This window comes from Microcebus murinus, chromosome 16, assembly GCF_040939455.1.
Source record: "Microcebus murinus isolate Inina chromosome 16, M.murinus_Inina_mat1.0, whole genome shotgun sequence".
Lineage (NCBI taxonomy): Eukaryota > Metazoa > Chordata > Mammalia > Primates > Cheirogaleidae > Microcebus > Microcebus murinus.
The window spans coordinates 61,472,743-61,487,273 of NC_134119.1; the positions used below are offsets into that span (position 1 = coordinate 61,472,743).

Below are 14,531 nucleotides of genomic sequence, written 5' to 3' on the forward strand. Positions count from 1 at the left end.
GTGCTCGCTTCAGCAGCACATATGCCAAAATTGGAACGACACAGAGAAGATGAGCATGCCCCTGTGCAAGGATGACACACAAATTCGTGAAGTATTCCATATTTTTTAGGAAATGGACAAATTCTCAGAAACACACAGCCTCCCTAGGCTCAATCAGGAAGGTAAATTCACACCTCAAGGGTGCCGTGCACAATTTCAGGGGATGGGCACGCTTTCAGCTCTGACTCTGGTAGTGCAAGGCAATATGTAACCAAAGTGTTTGTACCCTCATAATATTCTCAAACGAAATAAAAAAAAAATCTGGAAGGTTAAAAAAAAAAACACACCACTGTCCCAGTGCAAGTTCATGGTACGGGCGGGAACGGCTGCACCGTGTTTAAAGGATTAATGATTAGAGAACGGGCTCAATAGAGAATCCAGCCTCTGGTCCCTAATCCTTATACACTGTTCACAACCCTGGCTAGAGAGCTCTGCTAATTCAGAGTCTTAGATTTAAATGATGCTTTCTTCTGTACCCCTCTGAGCCTAAAGTCACAGGAACGTTTTGCCTTTGAATGGGAGAACCCAGATACAAAAGCAAAGCAACAATACTGTCAGACAGTTCTTCCCCAAAGTTTTAAAAGCTCCCTTGCCATCTTCAGGGAAATCCTTGCTAAAGACTTCTTAGACCTCCAATAAAGGATGGGACTTTATTGCAATATGCCAATGACATATTAATTGCCAGCATTACAAAAGAGGCATCTGGTCAGAACACTGTATTAAATCTAACCTTCCTGGCTGAGTGCGGGTACAAGGTATCCAAGAAAAAGGCTCAAGTTCCACGGATTTCCATTAAATATCCTTTGAGCTTTCCCAAGGACAGAAGAACCTGCTACCCGAGTGGAGAGAGGCCCTCACCGGACAAGCCAGACCCACCACTCGGTGAAGATGCAAAGGCTGGCTTCTTAGGCATGGCTGGATTCTCTTGTATACAGATTCCTAGCTTTGGACTTATTGCTAAGCCTCTATATGATGCCTTAAGGAGAAGAGATAACAAACCCTCAAAGTGGACTGGGGCCTGTCAAAAGACCTTTTAAAATATCAAGTAGAAGCTGTTGATGGTCCCAGCATTCGGGCTCCTATAAGAAAAGCTTTTGATCTTTTCATACATGAGAGGCAAGGAATGAGTCTGGGAGTGTTAGCTCAGGACCTGGGAAATATTAAGAGACCTGATGCTTATTTTTTCAAAACCACTAGACATTGTTACAGAAAGATGGCCTTCTTGCCTTCAGGCTGTTGCCAACTCTTCTGACCTGCTTCAAGAGGCAGAAAAGTTTAGCGTAGGCCAGCCCACCACTGTGGACACCCCCAACTGTGTGTGCTCCCCTTGCCGGAACAAACAAGAGGATCTTGGCTGACCTCTGGGATACTTGGCAGGTATCAGGCCATCCTTCTAGGCAATCCAAATATACCACTGAGAGCAGCCTCTACTTTAAATCCTGCCACCTGACTTCCTCAAATGCCATCTGAACCTGTGCGTGACTGTTTACAAATAATTAAACAAGTTTATTCTAGCCACCCGGATCTGACAGACATACCCCTAGAAAGCCCAGACTTAGAGGTGTTTACCGATGGAAGCAGTTTTATGGATCAGGGATAATGGGGACCAGGGTACACGGTGGTAACCCATCAACAAACATTAGAGGCTGAAACACTCTCCCCTCCCCAGAACCTCAGCACAGAAGGCAGAAGTCATACCCTTCCTGGGACCCTCCAGCTAGGTCACAGAGCATGAGGGACCATTTACGTGGACTCCAGGCATGCTTTTTCTGTTGTCCATGCTCATGGGGCCATCTGAAGAGAAAGGGGACTTTTGACCTCCAGTAATAAAGAAATAAAACATGCTAAAGAAATCCTAGCCTTGCTAGACACCGTTTAGCCCCCAAGGAAGTATTACAGTTACAATGCATTGCCTTAGACATCAGAGGACATATAGTCTGGTGGCAAGGGGCACTCATTGGGCAGGTCAGGCCATGAAGGAAACAGCAAGGAAAAAGCCCCCCAAGACTTTACTGATGTCCTTGCTAAAGTAAATCTTGGCCCCAAACCTCCCAGATACTCAGAGGAGGACTTGAAAAGATCTCTCAGTTGGGAGATTGACCCTGACCACAAGACTCAGGATCCGTGGATAGACACTGAGAACAGGAATGGTTCTGGTACCCAAATAGCTTATGAATGGCATTGTCAAGCATATTCATGACTCCACCCACTACGGCAGGGATGCTGCCTTACAATAGATGCAGAAATATATCATTAGTCCACTTTTCAAGTTCAATTAGTCACATACCCTTATATACCTAGCCCTTGTTTTAAACTATCCAGTGTCCTTAAAATTGGATGGTCACATCTGGCCTAGAGATTGGGTACTGCTTACGGCCTGGAGATACCAACATCCTCATGACCAACCCAGGGCCCCAGTGGAAGGGGCCCTGTGGAGTCTTGCTGGTGACCAACTCTTGTGTCAAACTCATGGGAGCCAAGCCCTGGATTCCTCATAGTGGAGTGAAGCCAGCCCCACCTGACTCCTGGCCCAGCAGAAATAAACATGAAGATAGTTTGGGCTCTCAGGAGTGGACCAGAGAGCCCATGTCAGACTCTCAATATCTCCTAAAGAGAAATCCTAGATAAGTAATTTGTTTACCTTTTAATACAATTGAAATGATAAGCCCTCCTGAGTACAGTCATTGTTTTGAGCATTGTAGGAACCTTTGCCATCATTGCTGCTGTGTGCCAAAAGGTGGGTTGCCTGCCCCCACCTTTCACTCCCTACCAGACGCACAAACCATAAACTTACTTAATTGTTGCTTTGATTATTGTTATTGCTGGAATCTTTGCATTCTAGACATCTCATGCCATGCAGGGATGGTTCCTTTGCCTCTCCTTATTTGGAAACCCCCAGCACTTAGGCATATCGAGGATGCCACCTTTTAATGCTCTGACCTTAGTCACCTTTTTGCCCTTTCTTCTCTTGTCACATGGCCTAGAATGGTGTGACAGTGCTATTGTCAAACCATCTCAGAGTATTGCTTACAGGGGGAAATCTGCCAGACCGTTGGATTTGCCAACACCTCTCCCGGTCTACCTAAGATCAACATTTACCAGTGGGAATACCTGTCACAGATTTTTCAGAGATTCACAATGCCACCATGCATCCAAACCAATCCTTCTCTCGGTTCACTTTTCAAGTTCAGTTAGTCATGCACCAAGATATATGTATCCCGTATTTCAATCTACCTCATGTCCTTAAAATTGGATGGTCACACTGGACCACAGGACCCACACAGTTCCCGAACTATTATTGGATTAACAGACATGGATCCAGTTCAGGATCAGGGTTGCAATAGGTCCCTGTCGTGACAACAGATCACGCATTTGGGATATCGTGGAAAGAGATTTTGAAAAGCCTGCGTTAAACATGAGTCCTGGTTTGACTCTATGTTGTGAATGAGTCTATTAATGAGCACACCCTAGAGGGTGATACTTGTGTGCACTCTTCGTATGCCTTTGTCTGTGGCATGGGACCAGATCCTCCTTTGCAAAGACAGGCTCATTGCTGCCTTACCTGCCTACGCTTAGAAGCCTCCTGTTTATTGGGACACTCTGTGACCCTATTCTCTGTCCATCCTAATGACAAAAGATTCCAGCCACTGCCTTGTAGGTTAAAAAGAGGGCTACCAGGAGGATACCAGGACACTTGGTGGCAGAGCTTTGTAAGAATAATGGTTCCTAGCTACGGATTTTACTTACACCAACAGAGACATGATCAGAAACTTGTCTGCCACCTGGGGTAGATTGCTGAGGAAACAGCAAAAAGCCTTAGGGCCCAACAGAAGTCCCTTAACTTGCTGGCATAGGTACTCTTTGACAACCGAGAAGCCCCAGACTTCCTGTTGGCTAAACAAGGGAGAGTCTGTGCAGGGCTAAATCCCACCTGCTGCACCCATAAAAACACCTCAGGAGAAGCTGAAACCTGAATAGAAAAGATTTCCCAGCAAGCTGTGTGGCTATGACAGCTTCCTAGCACTGACCCCATGATTGACTGGTTCTCGGGGCTGTTCACCTGGATCCCCCAAGCTTTCAGATCAGTTCTACAAGGCCTTTTAAAGCTGGGACTCTTACAACAGCTTTCTCCTAGAAAAGATAAAAAAAAAAAAAAAAAAAAAAAAAAAAAAAAAAAAAAAAATAAAGCTGGGACTCTTGTTCCTTCCCATAGGGCAGGGGTCCTCAAACTTTTTAAACAGGCCGCCAGTTCACTGTCCCTCAGACCGTTGGAGAGTGCGCATTGTGGGCCCGGGACGAGTTGGCTGCTAAGCAGGACAGGCAGCGGCGGCAAAAACGCCCAACACCGGCGAGCTGGATAAATGTCCTAGAAGGGTGGCATGTGGCCCTTGGGCCATCTGCCATAGAGCATCCACTGCTCCCTTAAATGGTGCACTAAAGCAGTGGATAAGAGCACCAATGTCTTTGTCAGGCAAACCTTGGGTCCCCCAACCAGGTATCCATGAACAGCTATGGACAACTGCAAAGCAGTTTCACTCTTACCCCAGGTCCACCCCCAGCTGTGCCCTCTGTCAATAGGAAGAAGTCAGAGCCATCGTTGGTCTTTTTGCACCCCATCTGCCCACATCGGAGGGATGAAATGTGATCAAGTGCAAGGGGGGCTGAAACCACCTGTATTAAAATAATGTGAGCCCATAAGGCAGGAATAGTAATAAAAGTCTGATTTTTATGAAAGTATAGATATGGCCAAAAGTTAACCAGCCACTGTCCCCCAACTTTCCTACTGCTGTAACTGCTCACTGCTTCAGTGGCATGTGTCCTCCTTGACAAGGGCAAGATTTGTGACTTCTCCACCTAGTTCTATTGTAAAACCTAAGACTGGTCTTTGAGATACCATCCAGACTCTGCCTTCAGGGGGGGCCTACTGGTGTCAGCTGGACCCGAGGACATGCATGAAAACTGATCCAACAAGCCTTGAGAACCCCCTCCCTGGAAATGTCCCAGCTGAGAAGACAATTTCTGCTTCCCAACCCTAGGAGTTCATACCCAGCCAATTGGCAGACCCAGTTCCTTAGCCCTTTGGCCACCAAACCACCATTAAAAACCTTAGTCCCAAATTTTGGGGGGAGATGGATTTGAAGTATTACTCCCCTCTCCTCGCCTGGTGCCCTGCAAAATTAAACTCTTCCTCCACTGCAAAGCCTGCTGTTTCATTATACGGGCCTTTCGTGGGCAGTGGGCAAGGGACCCGTGGGACAATGACAGATATGAAAGCAAAGCAACAATACTGTTGGACAGTTCTTCTCCAAGGTTTTAAAAACTCCCCTACTGTCTTTGGAGATATCCTTGCTATGACCTCCACGTCCTCCAATTAAAGAATGGGGCTTTACTACAATATGTTGACGCCATATTCATTGCTAGCATCACAAAAGAGGTGGCTGATCAGAACATTCTATTAACTCTAAACTTCCTGGCTGAGCGAGGGTACAAAGTATCCAAGAAAAAGACTCAGGTTTCACAGCCTTCAGTAAAATAGCTCAGGTTTGAGCTTTCCTGGGGACAGAGGAACCTGTTCCCTGACTAGAGGGAGGCACTCCTTGGGGTAGCCAGAACCACCACCCAGCCACAGCTGTGGGGCTCCCTAGCGTGGCTGGCTTCTGCCATATACAGATGCCTAACTGTGGACTTATTGCTAAGCCTCTGTACGATGCCTTAAGAGGAAGAGATCATGAATCACTAAAATGGACAGAGGACTGTCGAACAAACGGTCTTTTTAAACATCATGTAAAAGCTGTTGACTGCCTCAGTGCTGGAGCTCCCAGATATAAGAAAGTTTTTGATTTTTTTCATGCATGACAGGCAAGGAATGAGTCTGGGAGTGTTAACTCAGGACCTGGGAAATATTAAGAGGCCTGTTGCTTAATTTTTCAAAACATTTGGAGATTGTCACAGAAAGATGGCCTTGTCTTCCAACACTTCTGACCTACTTCAAGAAGCAGAAAAGTTTACCGTAGGCCAGCCCACCACTGTGGACACCCCCCACTGTGTGTGCGTGTGTGTGTGTGTGTGTGTGTGTGTGTGTGTGTGTGTGCGCTCCCCTTGCTGGAACAAACAAGAGGATCTTGGCTGACCTCTAGGATACTTGGCAGATACTGGGCCATCCTTTTAGGCAAAGCAAATGCAACATGGAGAGTGATCTCTACTTTAAATCCTGCCACCTGACTTCCTCAAATGCCATCTGAACCTGTGCGTGACTGTTTACAAATAATTAAACAAGTTTATTCTAGCCACCCGGATCTGACAGACATACCCCTAGAAAGCCCAGACTTAGAGGTGTTTACCGATGGAAGCAGTTTTATGGATCAGGGATAATGGGGACCAGGGTACACGGTGGTAACCCGTCAACAAACATTAGAGGCTGAAAGACTCCCCCCTCCCCAGAACCTCAGCACAGAAGGCAGAAGGTCATACCCTTCCTGGGACCCTCCAGCTAGGTCACAGAGCATGAGGGACCATTTACGTGGACTCCAGGCATGCTTTTTCTGTTGTCCATGCTCATGGGGCCATCTGAAGAGAAAGGGGACTTTTGACCTCCAGTAATAAAGAAATAAAAACATGCTAAAGAAATCCTAGCCTTTTTTTTTTTTTTAGAGACGGGGTCTCGCTCTTGCTCAGGCTGGTTTCGAACTCCTGACCTCGAGCAATCCGCCCGCCTCGGCCTCCCAGAGAGCTAGGATTACACCTAGCCTTTTTCTATTGTCATGGTGGTACGCTCTGATCCCCCAGGTGGGGTGTAAGAATGCTCTGAACTTTGGAAAGGGCCTTGTCACTCTCAGGGGTTACTGGGACCCTGCCTCCCCCTGAGGTGGGGGCTAGGAGCAAGACAGATCGAGTGCCTGGGTGTGTGAGCTTCTGTGTGGAGAGAGAGGAACACTCTATAAGATTAGTACAACCTCTGTGGAAAGTCATTTGGAGATATCTCAAAGAACTAAAGATATTATATTATAAAATGACTTTTTTTTCCTTTGGATAGATACCCAGTAGTGGGACTGCTGGATCAAGTGTTCAAAATGTTCAGCATCACTAATCATCAGAGAAATGCAAATTAAAACCACAATGAGATACCACCTAACCCCTGTCGGAAGGGCATTATTAAAAAATCAAAAAACAAGAGACGCTGGTATGGACGCACAGAAGAAGGTATGCTTATCCACTGTTGGTTGGACTGCAAACTAGTACGGCCTCTATGGAGAACAGTGTGGAAATTCCTCAGAGAGCTAAAAGTAGACCTAAAAGTAGTTCAATCCAACAATCCCATTATTGGGTATCTACCCAAAGGGAAAGAAATCATTTTATCAAACAAACAAACAAACACCTGCACTTGAACATTTATCACAATTCACCCTTGCAAAGATATGGAATCAACCTACGTGCCCATCAATTCATAAGTGGGTAAAGAAAATGTGGTCTGTATATTACCATGGAGTACTACTCACTCCATAAAAAGGAATGAAATAATATTTGTCACTCACAGCAACTTGGATGGAACTGGAGACCATTGTCCTAAGTGAAATATCTCAGGAATGAAAAAACGAACACCACCTGTTCTCACTGTTAAGTGGGAGCTAAACGATGGGTACACACAGCCACAAAAAGACATAAAGGACATTGGAAACTAAGAAAGGGGGGTGAGGGATAAAACTTATCTATTGGGTAGGATGAACACCATCCTGGTGGCTGGAACACTAAAAGCCCGGACTTCTGCATTATACAGTGTATCATGTAGCAAAAACATTTGCACCCCCTTAATATTTTGAAATAAAAAAAATGTAAATAAATTTAAAATAAATAAATAAATAAATAAAAGAAATTGTGGCCCTAACCTTAGTCAGAAGGGCTCTTCCCAAAAGGGGAATGGGGCACTCAGGGACACAGAGGAAGGGACGAGTCAGAGTTTTTGATCCTATTTCCCAGACCAGAGGCTCCAGGGATCTTTTGGTATTCCTTTTGCCAAACACACCTTCTATATGACATTCCTTCCTGGATAGAGGTTCCTTCTTAGTGGTCAACACAGAGAATGTGGCTCCAACATTGATTAGGAATTCAAGTGGCCGTCCCCCTGTTCCTCAGGTGACATGTGGATCTGGCTTTGAGGAGCCAGGTGAGGAGCGTCAGGGTCCAGCAGTGATGCTCTTCTCTGGTTATTAGGAACTGGTCCTGAGGTTTGTCCTCCTCTTTCCCTGTCTGGGACGATTCAGACATTCTCTTTTCCATTGTCCCTCCTGCTTACGGTAAGCGCATTGTTTGGCCACAGCTTACGAGGCCTCTGAGTCACATGTTGGGGACCCTGGTTATTCATCAGGCTGTCTTCTTTCTTCCTTTGGGTTACCTGAGGCAGTCTGTAGGGCCACAGCCGGAAGGTGGGCCTATCTCTTTAACTTCTTTTTTGTCGGATGCACAGCCCTATTATTGTAGATCTTAAAGGTGGCGTCTATCAGTTGGGAAGGAAGAAAGCCTAGATTTATCACCAATTTCTGGAGTTTCCTCTGAATAGGGACGCTCTGAGAGATGAAGTAGGAGCCAAGCACTAATTGGCTTCGTGGGTTTTCTAGGTCCCAGGGGGTATAATCCCAGAGACATTGTCTTAACCTCTCCAGGAATGCTGACAGATTCTCATTAGGGCCTTGTTCTATTTCCTGGAGTTTTTCCCTGTTGACAGGGGGGCCAGCTTACTTCCCTCATTCTTTGAGCAGGATGTTCCTATAATGATCTAGACACCTTGATCCCTGTCATCATGGGGGTCCCAGTCTGGATTGCCCATTGGGACTTGATATCTCAGTGGCCCAGGAGCTTGGTGGGCCCTGGTTATCAGCACGCATCAGCTTCCTCTCAACTTTGGCCATGGTGGCAGATTTCTCCTTTGCTGTTAAAGCAGGGCTGCCCTAAGGTCTACACATCTGGCCGTGTGGGGTTATGTGTAGAGAATATTCCCCTCATGAGAATTATAAACTCTCCTGGGCTTGCCCGTAAGCCTTCAGGATGGGATTTTCAGTTTCACAGGCCTGTAGTTGTAAAAGGTACATGGACCCGAACAGTCCCTCTCCGGGCTTGTATGTGTCCCATTATGAGTAGCACTTCCCAGCAAAGAGGGATATAACAGGTACCTGCTTTAGCAGTAACAGGAGCCGTGGCTGCCTCTGCAGAGTCTGGAAGGTTCTGTAATTATAGAAGGGGGCCTTTACTTTCTCCTGGAGGCACTGAGGATTCAACCCTTGAGGACAAAGGGGGACTACTGCCCTATGTTGGTATGGTCCCAGTTCTCTCACAGGGCCAGAGGTCCTTACTTCCCTTCTCAGACAGGAAACAGAGGGACTCCTCCACCTCACCCCTGCCCTACCAGTCCCTACATGCCCGGCTCTTCCTCTCCAGGGGCTTCTGAAATAGGCAGCATTGTTTCTTTTGCCCCTCTGGCCAGCTTATATATCCTGCATTTTTTTCTTTTAGCAGGGATTTTTTTTTGATATAATTTTTTTTTTAATAAAAAAGGTTTCAAGATGTCCAATTAAGGGCCAGGAGCAATGGCCCATGCTTGCAATTCTAGCACTTTGGAAGGCCAAGGTGGGAGCACCATCCAAGGCCAGGAGTTCAAGACCAATCTGGCAACAAAGCAATACCCCTGTCAAGAAAAGGAAAGAAGAAAGAAGGAAAGGGAAAGGGAAGGGGAAAGGGAAAGGAAAGGAAAAAGAAAAATCAGGCAGGCATGCTGGTGCTCACCTATAGTCCCAGCTACCTGGGAGGCTGAGGCAGGAGGATCACTAAGCCAAGTAATAATCAGATCCAATCTGATCCCAGTCCCAGCACAGTTTCTGTTGCAACTTTCAAACGGATTAGAATAAAAAATTTGCTCAAACTCAGAGAGCTCAAACACAAATCTGTACAGCTTCTGAATCTGAGAGAACTTACCCATGAGCCCCGGCGGGGACCTCACCTATCTACCTGGTGCTCCTGGGGGGGGGTCTCTGGGAGCTCTCTTTCAGAACCTACTTCTGACAAATTAAATTTAACAGAGTTTAATTGAGCAAAGAGCAATCCACAAATCGAGCAGCTGAACGGGAACAAGTTCAGAGAGACTCCAGTACTGCCATGTTGTTAAAGATTCATGGACTTAAGCAGTTTGAACAGTTGGCTGCCTTTGCTTGGCCAAAACTTGGCAATCAGCAAAGAGGAGTAAAGAGGAATAAAAGTAAGTGGAGCCAATAGACAGGACAAACTGTTATAAACTAGCGGATCCAGGGGACTCGGACACCAAAATCCAATTATCCAAATTTTATTTACTCCTGCGCAGGGGCTGTCACCACTCCATGCAAGGAGGGACAGCAGCCTCGAGCTCTCTCAGTTCAGGGGTTTTATACCCCTTGGGCTGCACAGCGAAGCAAGCCAAAGCAAGCAAGCCATTTTACAGAAGCCGGAGGTTTGCGGTTAGCTATATCCTCTTGCAAGCTGGCAGAACATTTTGGTGTGTTTTTTTTGTTTTGTTTTGTTTTTTTACAGGGACTTTTTACTGAACTCTGACTTTTGCTTAACTACCCCTTTTTCGTAACTATCTCTCTCCTACCTTAACTATTTCTTTTTCGTAACTGCCTCCCTCCCACCTCCCATCCCATAAGTATTGTCAACCTGGTAATTTTTCTTTCTTTCAAAACCCGTCCCATCCCTGGGTTTTGAAAGACAACCATAAAACATTGTCCACAGAGTACTGCATGCTTTTTTCCCTGTTCCTTGTAAAATTCTCCAATTGGAGAACTGTATTATAATTAAATGACCTCATTCTCCAGCCATTTTCCCCAACTTCTCAGGGAACACGGGATGGAGCCAGGCTGTACTGTAGTAAAATATCATTTGATTTGGGGTCATGGGTGGGTATCTGACAGTTTCCAATCTAGAGGAAGCACCCCAACAACGGACTCTCCTCCTGAAGACGAGCTCCCCATCTTTATGTTGGAGGTTTCTCTTGTTAAGATGGTTGGAGATTTCTCTCAATCTCCCAGACCCGAAGGGTAGTCCTTCCTTTTTCCGACAACCCTGGATCCCTTAACCCCGGTTCTAATCCAGGCAACCCAGAGTCCTAATGACAAAGGCCAAATTATTCTTTGAGTCAGTTCATGGGACCCATTGTCACTTACCGCCTCAAAGGAGTGCTGAAGGAAAAGGCTCAGGCGGCCGCCTCTGCTCCCTTGAGGAGTTCCTGTGGTGGCAGTCGGTGGGCTAGACACCAGGCCAGGGATGTCTCAGGGGTCCCTCTTTGATCCCCCGTCTGGCAACTTAAGAGGGTGAGCCTGGGCCTACTTCCGCAGACCACTGCTTCTCCTGTTAGGAGCCTAAGACAGAGGCCAGGTCAGGGCCTAGTCCATGGTTCCATCTGGGGTACTAGATTTGTTACCCAAAGAAATCTGGTAACAAATGACTCCCCACGAGACTATGGGTCTTGATCAGTCAGAGTTTAATCACTTGCGGCAAGTGAAGAGAGCACTGGGAATGTTCTCCAAAGCAGTGTCCCCCGCCACCACTGAGAGAAAGTGGCATGGGGTTTTTATGGGGCATAGGAGAGAAGGAAAAAGATGTGTCACCACCTGTAGGGGTGTAGTTTCCCTCTAGAGGTGTGGTTAGTTGTCATGCTTGCGCACGGGTCCCACGCTATGGTAATGAAGCTATAGCTCCTGCCAGGGTCAAGACTTTAGCATGGTAATGAGGAAAGTCACTTCAGTTTCTCTGCCAGGGTCTGTCAGGGAAGAGTTTTAGCCAGCTGAGTGGCCATTGTTTACAAAGGCAAAAGCTGCAGAACAGGTTGATGGCTCAAGTTGGTTGAATTCCTATATTCTCCAGAGACCCTTCCTTCCTACTTAGAAAGCCAGTGTCATTGAAAGAAATAAAGCCCCAGGTTTGAACCAGAAAAGATGAATTTTAGTCAACTGGACTGTTCCTAGCTCTAGTTTTCCCATCTCTTAAATGGCCTAGATGGGTAGTTCTTAATCAGGGGATGGGAAGAAAGATCATAATAATAGGGTGCAGATTAAGGTGGGTCTAGCTGGACAAAACTCCTTAAATGATGTGACATCCTCATTCCTGAAAACAACTGACTTATCTGTCTAACGTGGCCTGCAGATCCAAATAACAACTCTCAAGTGAGGTTAAGAGCTCAGACTCTGGATTTGTATGCCAGCTCTACCATTTACTTGCTCTATGATCTTGGGCAAGTAACCTTACCTCTCTGAACCTGGTTTTTCATGTAGGATCTGAGAACATAGGAAGTGAGACAACAATTCACATTTCAAATTCCACATCAACTTGGAGATTAAATCAGATGACATGTATAAAGCATTTAAGCTTCCCTGGCACAAAGTGAAAGGTAAGGACTCTGTATAAATGTTGGTTACCGTCACCGTCCACTCCCTAATGTTGTAAGGATTAAATGAGATAATGATACAAAATACTGAGCAAAGAACCAGGAACATAGTGTTCAGGAAATGGTTATTTGTAATATCCACAAAAATTCCAAAGGGAGACATTTATTTGTCATTGCCAAACAGAACTTGGTGATGACTTGACTGGGCTCTCAGTCAAAGGCAAAGCTCTCAGATGGCTTTGAGTCTGAAACCTGGAAACTGGGAGGGTGGGTGGCATGGGGTAAGATGATAGATTCCATTTTAAGTGAGAGGTTCTAAGCCTCTAGTAAAAATCTGGGACGCCTTTGTGATGTGAAGTGGAGACCTGGAATATAGAGTTAAGAGTTGCCTACGCAGAGAAAAAAAAAGGACAGATTTCTTGTCATCATTGTTTTCCTTTTTTGTGGAAATAAAAACTCTGGGACTTTAAGGAAGGCAGGGACCAGATCTTGGCACCCCACCCCCCAACCCCCGCCCCCCCGCCCCAGCATACAGCTGTCACTGAGCAGAAGCCACTAATTCTCTTTGTGACTTAATGGAAGTGACTTTCTCCTGTCTGAGCCTCAGTTTCCACATTTGCAAAATGAGGGAAAGCAAATCTACCTCTGAGGGTTGTTATGAAGAGTCAGAGTTCATGGTGTGGAACTTGTCTGGCCAAAAGTCAATGGACAAATGGTGTCTGATGTGATAACCCACAACACACCCACCATAGGGAAGAAAATTTTCAAAGATTGACAATATCAAGTGTAAACATACACAACTGGTGGGAGTGTAAGTTAATATAGTTTGACAGTGTCTACTAAAGCTAAACACGTATCTGCCCTATGACTAACAATTCTTGAGTATGTTTCCAGAAATGAATACATATGTTTGCCCACAGAAATGTTCTAGAATATTCATAGTACCATGACAGCCCCAAACTGGAAAATATCCAGTCTGAGGTATATTCACACAATGCAAACCATGGAGAATGAAAATGAAAGAACTATTTTTAGAAACAACATGCATGAATCTCAGAAACATGTTACCTTAAAAAAAAGCCAAACACAAAGTACACGTTGTGTGGATCAAGTGAGAAAGAGTTCAAAACAAACAAAAGTAATTCATGTTGTTAGAAGGCGAGTGAGTGATATACCCATTAAAGGGGATGAAGGACAGGAAGCACATGGGGCGGGCTTCTGGGGGCTGCTAATGTTTGGTTTCTTGATCTGGGTACTGGTTGTATGGGCGTGTTCACTTTGTGTAAATTTGTTGAGCTGTAATGATTTGTGCCCTTCTATGTATTTATACTTCATAAATAAAAGATTTCCTGAACAAAAATTGTAGCTGGCGTGGAGGGTGGCAGTGTTCCCCTGAGGCCAGGAGCACAGGCTTTGGGGACAGACAGATCTGGGTCCCAATCTACACTTTGTTCCTCCGGCACATTGTGACGGTGGCAAGTGACACTTCATGGCTCTGAGCCCGTTTCCTTCTCCGTAAAAGAGGAAACAGAATACCTGTTACGACTCGATGACATGATGGTTGTGAAGGTTAAGCACAGGGTCTGGCACAGGTCTGCGGGTCTCCTGTGTGAACCAGCTCATTGCGCACCTGCTGCCTCATTTTCTCCAGCCCTGAAGCATGGGTTCTACTTGATTCGCTGCCTTGGGTCTCCTCACTCCCGGGGTGGAGTCCCGTACGAAGTGTCACCCTCAGGGGCAGCTTGGGCCTTCCCATCTTCGCGCGGGCCACAATTCTGGGGTCAGCCCCACTTGACCTTCTAAAAGATCGCTTCTACGGAGCCTGGCCCAAGGCCCCTCCAGCCCAGCCACTTAATGAGAGAGAAGAACCTTTGCCCACTAGACGTTCCCTGACGGATCTCTGAGAATTTCCTCAGAAGGAAGAGCAATCCGGGGACGCCACCTCCGGGGGAGAAAGTCGGCGGCGACCTGTGATAGCTCGCGAGATGGCGCCAGGGCGCGTAGCGCACGCGCACTGCTCCGAGCCCGCCAGTGCCCCCGCGGGTACGGACTGCGCATGTGCTTGACTTGGGGGCGGAGCCCAGGACGA

At 46.3% G+C, this 14,531-nt stretch overlaps 1 non-coding gene across 1 annotated transcript; it reads left to right on the forward strand.

The window, feature by feature from the left end:
- LOC142861443 (U6 spliceosomal RNA) lies at positions 1 to 106 on the forward strand. Its single transcript, XR_012912673.1, has one exon. It is a non-coding gene; the product is annotated as a U6 spliceosomal RNA (small nuclear RNA).
- Positions 107 to 14,531: the final 14,425 nt, after the last annotated feature.